Genomic DNA, 8,306 nt, shown 5'->3' with positions numbered 1-8,306 from the left:
GAACATCCATTAATAATTAAAACATGGAACATAAAAGGCATAAATCAAGGAAAGACGAAAGTCACTAAAAATGAAATTGATAATTTAGGAATTAGAAGATTAAAATGGATTCGTATTGGCCAATTTGAATCAACAACCATATGTTCTACCATGGCAAAGATGACAACTTGAAGAGACATTCATGACCAAAAGAATGTGTCAAGATCTATCCTAAAGTACAAAGTTTTAATGAGAGGATAATATTTACCTGGCTACAAGGAAGACCATTTAGCATTCCTGTTATTCAAATATATGTGCCAACCATTAAAGCCAAGGTGAAAGGCATTGAAGACATTTACCAGCTTTTGAGGTTTGTAGTTGATCAAACATGTACTAGAGATGAATTGATAACTGCTGGTGATTAGCATGTGAAAGCTAGACACAAAGAAATCCATGCAGTTGGAAAATACAGCCTTAGTGATAGAAAGGACTCTGGAGATAACATGGTAGGATTTTGCCAGACTAATTATTTACTCATTTCAATGATCTTTTTCAACAATAAAAATGGTGATTATATATATGACTCTTGCTGGATGGAATGCACAAAAATCAAAGGGACTATATCTGTGGAAAGAAATGATAGAAAAGCATCATACCAAAGTCTGGGGTGACTACAGAGCAGACTATTACACACATGCAAGTTCAAGTTGAAGTTGTAGAAAATTAAAACAACCCCAAAAGAGGCCAAGCACAACCTTGAAAACATTACACCTGATTCAGACATGATCTGGCACATGCAACACTAAGTGTATTAGGTCGGGTTCCCTAGAGAAGCAAAATCACCAACACTTGTATGTGTATATATGTAAAGAAAGATTTCTATCAAGCCATGGCTTACACGGTTGTAGTAGTAGGTGAGTACAGTATGGTTCAAGTCCATAGGTCAGATGTAAGCTGAAGGTTTCTCTGATTAGGTTGTTGCAAAGACTGACAAGTAGGAATCTGGATAAAGAAGTAGAAAAGCCACAGGCTGACATCAGCCAAATAAATTTAAGACCAACAATGCACAGTTGACTCCTGGGCTCATCAGGAGACACAACAGCATAGCAACAAACCAGATACTGGATGCAGATCCAGCAAAGGATGAAGGAGCAAAGGGAGGACTGGGCTCAGCTCAGTGTCGTTATTATAAAAAGCCACACCCCAAGGAAGCGTCACCAGGCTACAACTTGATTTGATAGATTGTGCTCCACCTTTACCTTTACCTAGGAGTTTCTAGTTCACATTAACTCTAAGCATCACACTAAGGTACAAAGATGACCAAGGACATTATTCATGAAGAAAGCAAAAAGACATTAAACAGATCAGAACGGAAGAAAAGAGCAAAACTGATGGTCAGAAAAGACTCTAAAACTTGCTCTTGGATGTAGAATAGCTAAAGCTGATCTACAGTTTTCAAAGGGATACTCCAAAAGATATTATGTAGCAAGATATTTATATTTCATCTCCTAATTTTAGAGCTTGATTACTCATATTTTTAAAATTTACAGTTTGAATTCAAGTTCAATAAAAAAGAAAACAGATTTATGAATCATATTTTCCAAAAGTGTTTCATGATTTTATGGTCTCTGGAATAAGCTCTTTCAAAAGTCCTTTCAACCTGTAGAATGCTAAGTAATAAAAATATGCATTCACCTCCTTATATTAGGCTTGTTTCAATTTCCCTCATTCTGTTTTCATATCATCCACAATGAAGGGATCTTTCTCCATTAGTTCCTTGTTAAATGGTTTCCTGTATTCACCCTCAAGGCTGAATTTCCCTCTTTTGTCACCCATTCTAATTCCCTGCTCTCAACTTTCTCTCTTACTCTTTGGTATTCTTACTTCTTCTACATTTTCGTTATGTTAATATTTGTTTAAAATAACCTCAAATCACAGTGAAATCCTCAGACCATGAGAATTGGCTAGTAAGTTTTATCAGTTATCCATACGTGTTGAAATTATGTGATGAAGCTATAAATCAGAAAGCAGGTTCTGCTGCAGAAAGCAGTAGGGAAACAAAGCCACAAGGATAGAAGGACTCTGATGAAGCTTCCAAAGTGCGATGGGACCATGGAGGTAGAGGGGAAACATGTGCACAGTCAACAGGGTGAAAGATTTTAGGAGAACTGAGAATGGCTCCATGAAGCGTAAGATATCTTGAGGCCACAGTGATGAAATCAGGTTCAGAATTAACGGAGCTCAGAAAGTAGGTTGGAGTGAGATTTACTAAACAAAAATCAAAGATTTTAGGAGGATATCTTGGAGTTTTTAAACAAGAGAATGGCCTATTCATGTTTGCATTTTTTTAGAGAGCTCTTTCTTTTAAACATGATAATGTGAAGGATGGTTGGGAAGAAATTGTTGCCAGAGGCATTTGAGATACGCACTTTATTCATTCTCCTTGTGGGAAAAGGAAATGGTGGCTCATGGGAAACATTCCGCTAGGGAGACAATACCACAAAGCAGCACACTTGTTGGGACTCATGACATAATTTCACCCACTTGGGATACTTCAATCTGTTAATTTCAATGTCCCAAATATAGCTGCTGCCCCCAGAACTAGCATTTCCATGTTAGTAAATTATGACTTTTTCCTGATGGTTTTGAGTGAGTTACAAAAGTGCCGTATTACAATGAGGAAATCTCTCAGTGAGCTTGAACTTCAAAGAGTTTTTGGTCAGAACCAAGTAATGATGAAAATATAACTGACTATTATCCAAGGTCATACATTTCAAATATCATTACTCAAGCTTTCTATAACTTAGAAGAAAGCAAAAGGCATTTTTGCCTATCTTTTTGAGTTCCAGGTTTTTATTGATAATATTATAGTCCTTCTATGGTTTAGATATTTATCACCAGACTCTTTGCTAGACACGCATATCTTGTTTCATTTACTTGCCATGACAGTGATGTGAGATATGAAATTGAGGTTCACTAAAATAAGGTACATATAGATTCAAGGTCACACAGCTACTGAAAGACATAGGCAGAATTTTAAACCAGCCTTCCTTACTCCACAGACCAAGACCTTTTCTCTTGGCCACACTGTCTCTAAAAAGTAGATGTGGACACAGTAACAGGATCAGATACCAGCATTTGGATGCCACTTTATCACTTGTACATGTGAACAAATTACTTAATTTAGGCCTCCATTTGTTTGGGTAAGATGAACCATAAATGCTTGACTCACGGCATTCGTGGAGATTCAGAAGGTTCTCGGCCTATTCCCTGCAATCACACAATTGGTGTTAGCTTTCTTCCTTCAAAGAAACAGTGAAAGAATAACTGAAAACACCTGCGCTGTAATTTGGTAGTTCATTCAACCACATAGAAAGGGGAGAGAGATTTGATATGTGCTAATCTTCCTGATATCCTTACACTAGCTTCTTCAATAAGCAGATGTTGATTAGATACCAAATGTTTGCCAGGCATCACGATAAGCACCGGAGCTCTTTTTGCTAAACAAAGCAAAATGATGATGACCCATGTGGAACGTATATTTTATAAACAGTCCTACCGCAGAGTACATGTTCCAGAGATGATAGAGTAAACGCAAGGGAACAGAAGGAGCTCCTTCTGGCAAATTGTCCCAGAGGATGTGACGTTTGGTCCAAGACTCAAAGGAGCCATGTACAGAACCAGGGTAAAAGCTGCTGAACCAGAGAGAGCAACAGCTATCAAGTCCCCCAAACAAAAGGGGCCGAGGCTTTCAAAGGAGCAGGCACAGACTACTGTAACAAGAGAAGAGGAAACCAGGGGAAAACTGGTCTAAGAAGTGGCTGGAAACGTGGATAAGGTCTTGCAGGCCATGCAATACAATGTAGATATGTTTGACATGAAGTGAAAAGTCGTTGATGGATCTTAACAAAATGACTGGCATGATGCCCATGACAGGGAAGGTAATACCACCACCGCCCTAAAGAGATGTCTCAATTTGCCTTACACGGCAAAGAAGGCATTAGGAGCATCATTAAGTTAAGAATCTTGCAATAGGCAGAGTACTTTTGATTATCCCGGTGGCCCCAACGTAAGTACTTCTTATACAAGAAAGAAGGAGGAAGGAATAGGTGCCCAATGTGAGTAAGTCACGGTGGTGCCATGAGCCAAGATACCAAGAAGCCTTTGGAGAGTGGAAAGAAAAAGACAAAGGCTCTCTTCTAGAACCTCCAAGAGGAATGGGACCCAGCTGACTTCCTGATTTGAACCCTGTGAAACTGACTTCAGATTTCTGTTCTCTAAAACTGTAAGAGAACAGCACTTTGTTATTGTGAGCTAGTGCATGTGTACAGCTGACTCGTTAAAGCGGTAGCAGCAAACTAATACAATGCCTCTAGCTGCAGAGCAGAGAATGGCTTGGAGGGTACCAAGTGTGGAACTGGAAAAACAATTGAACTTGGAGCAAAACAATCAACAAAAAGCAAGCCTGTTCTTGAAGATAAACAAATGGCCATCTAGTTGGGAAGCAACAAAGCCTACATGGAGGAATCACTGTGTGATCGTGAGGTGTTGATGGGATCAGGTATCAGAAGATCCAGAACAATCATGTCGGTTCAAATGAGGGGGATGGAGGTGGAGTAGAGACCCAAAGCCCATGTGTAGAATATTGGACATCCCCTCACAAAAGGGTCACATGGAAGGGGACAAGCCAGCCATGGAGCAATATAGCACCAATGAAACACACAATATTCTTCTAGTTCTTTAATGCTTCCTCCCCTCTGCTATCATGACCCCAGTTCTACCATACAAATCCTACTAGACCAGAGCATATACACCGGTACAGATAAGAGCTCTTGACACAGGGAATCCAGAACAGATAACCCCTCAGGAACAATAATGGGAGTAGCAATAGCATGAAGGTAGGGAGACAGCAGGGGGAGAAAAGGGGAACCGATCACAATGATTGATGTATAACCACCCCGCTCCCCACCTCCAAGGGGGATGAACAACAGAAATGTGGTGAAGGAAGACAGTGTAAGATATTAAAATAATAATAATTTATAAATTATCAAGGGTTCAGGAGGGAGAGAGGAAAAATGAGGAGTTGATACCAAGGGCTCAAGTAGAAAGAAAATGTTTGTGCATATAGTAATAGCTGCATATAGATGCTATAGTGCATAGAGATGATGGCAACCTATGTATAAATGTGTTTGACACAGTGGATGTGTGAGCTTCATAAAGAGCTCCCAATAAAATTATTAAAAACAAAAAAGAAGCCCTGTTGAGATATGCGGCACTCCATACACCTGTGATAAAAAGAAACACTAGAGATACATTTTGGAGGTGGATGATAGGCTGGCCAGCTTCCCTGAGATCCTCCACCATCCTTTGCTCTGGAAGAGATTGGAACCCTGGGTATTATTTGGTAAACTAGAGCCATTAGTCTCAGATACCAAGTGTTGCTTTCCCAAACAACTGACTTGACAAATAAGCAATTTACTCAGCAGCCAGAACATCTAGCCAATGAAGAGAACAAGCCAGTCTGGACAGAAGACAGACTCTTCCGATCTGCACTGCTAAGAAGAGTAGAAAACAAGGGCAAACATGGCAGAAAGCACAGCGAGAATGTCTCCGTGAGGAAGAGTGTGTTTGGGGCCAATCACAGCTCCATGTAATCCCCCTTTGTAAGAAGTAAGAAGAAGAATTGTTCACAGAATGAGAAAGAAAAGCAAAATAATAGATTTGATTGTTCAACACCCCAAAATGCATCAGTTTTGTATCTATCTGTATGTCTCTGGGAGTTCTTTTTCTATTTCTTCAAGTCCTGCCCAGGTCAAGACCCTAAATAACTGATAGCAGTAAGCTATTACTATATGCACCACCATTTGTCTGTCAATTTGGGGTACTCTAGTGATATGTATTGCTTGGTGCTAGAAGCTATGTCACTGGTATTTCAAACACCAGCCTCTAGACTGTTAGGCAAGGTTGACTAGAGGAACAAGTCCAGTGACACTCATATGTGTATGAAAGAGTTTCATATCAAGAAGTAATTGTATATTAATAAAACATCTCAGCCCAGTTCAGATCGAGTTCATAAGTCCAGTACTAGTCCACAGATCCCTCTTCAGATCCACGCAACCATAAGTAATGATATAAATTCCAGGAAGATCACTAGTGAGTGGATGCAAAGTTCTTTGGATCCAATGGTCGTGGACCCACCTCCAAGGCTCTGGCAGGTCTTCAAGTGACTTGATGGCAGGAGGTAAAGGCACAGAGTTGTGTGGGGGACTCTCCTTATGAGGAGGTCACACCCACAAGGAGGGAGCATCAGGCTGTGACCTGATTGTCAGGCTAGACTCCACCCCTACACTTCAAGTTGACACGAGATTATGTAACGACCATGCAGACTAAGAACAGAATACAAAGAAGAACTAGGTTGTCAACTTCAAAGGGGTTATGCACTGAAGGCCTATGCACAGCATCAAAACATTATCAGTTAGTGGACAGCTGATGAACAGCAGCAGAACACTGTCAGAGACAGTGTTGGAAGATGGGACCCCGAGGTCAGAAAACATTCAAAATAAGCAGAAAGAGCTGCCTTCTCAAAGTAGAGTTGATCATATGGATGAATGAAATAAGGCCTAAGGGAGTAAAGCCTCCAAAGTCTTTATTTGTTGCTCGGGCATGACTCAAAATAAGAAGAAACAGCTGCGTGAAATATGATCTAGGAAAATCAGAAGTCATCAAAATTAAAGTGGAACATAGAAAGATCAACATCCTGAGTGAAACAGACTGATATTGGCCATTGTGATTCTGAAAATCATGTAGCTTACAATTCCAGGAATGATACAATCAAGAGGAATGGCACTGTTTTCATCCTCAAAAAGGACATTTCGAGATTCAAATTGAAGTATGAGTGTCTGTGATAGGAAAATGGCTAGCTGCATACAAGAACATCCAATTAAGACAACTATTATTCAGATTTGTGAACTATTAAATCTAGTGAGGAACAAATTGAAGAATGCTACCAAAATTTTCAGTCGGGAATTGATCAAATGTACTATCAAGAAGCATTGATAATTATGGGACTTGTAATATACAAGTTGGAAACAAAGGGGGAGGACCAATAGTTGGAAAATATAATCTTCCATATTTGACAAAAATGAAGCTAAAAATTGCATGATAAAATCTTGCAAGATCAATGATTTCTTCATTGCAAATACCTTATTTTAAACAACACAAAATACCTTATTTTAAACAACACGTAAATTTCTCCAGATGGAATATACAGAAATCTTACTGATTACATCTGTGGTGAGAGACAATGGAGAAGCTCAATATCAAAAGTTAAAAGGAGGTCAGGGGCTAACTGTTTAACATACCATCAACTCCACATAATCGAGTATAAGTCAGCCTGAATATCGGCTGAAGCACCTAATTTTCCACAAAAATTACATTAAAAATATACTGAAAAACTCGACTTCTACACAAATGTATACAGTATGTAAGTTCAGCTTGAAGTTGAATAAAATGAAAACAAGTTCATGAGAGCCAGAATACGACCTGGAGTCTATCTCGCTTGAATTTCGAGAAAATCTCAAGAACAGATTTGACTCACTAAACATTCATGACAGAAGACCTGATGAGTTGTGTGAGGATATCAAGAATGCCATACATGAAAAAAGTAAAAGGTCATTAAAAAGAGAGGAAAGAAAAAAGAAAGTGGATGTCAGAAAAGAGTCTGACACTTGATCTTCATCACAGAGTAGCTAAAGCAAAAGAAAGAAATGATGAAGTCAAAGAGATGAATAGAAAATTTCAAAGGCAGCTAGAGAAAACAAAGTCAAAATTGTAATGAAATGTGCAAAGACCTAAAGTAGGAAAGCCCAAGAGGAAGAAAACACTCAGCAAAACTGAAACTGAAGAAAAAAATTCAAGTTTCAAGTTGTAATACTGAAAGATTCCACAGGCCACACATTGAATGATGCAGGAAATACCCAAAGAAGATTGAAAAAATACACAGATTATCTGTACCAAAAAAGAACTAGCTGACTTTCCACCATTTCCAGAGCCAGAGCCAATGGCACTGAAAGCATCATCCAAAAACAAGGCTCGAAGAATTGATGGAACACCAATTGAAATGTGTCAATAGGCTGATGAAGCACTGGAAGCACTTAATCATCTACGCCAAGGAATTTGGACCACTAGGTCAGGGGCTAAGTGTGGACAACAGCTACTTGGCCAACTGATTGGAAGTGATCCATATTTTTACCCATTCCAAAGAAAAATGACCCAACACAATGGTCAGATTATCAAACAGTAGCATTGATAACACACAACTGTTGCAG

This window comes from Tenrec ecaudatus, chromosome 2, assembly GCF_050624435.1.
Source record: "Tenrec ecaudatus isolate mTenEca1 chromosome 2, mTenEca1.hap1, whole genome shotgun sequence".
NCBI lineage: Eukaryota > Metazoa > Chordata > Mammalia > Afrosoricida > Tenrecidae > Tenrec > Tenrec ecaudatus.
The sequence above is the reverse complement of the archived record's forward strand: the minus strand, read 5'-3'. Positions refer to the sequence as shown.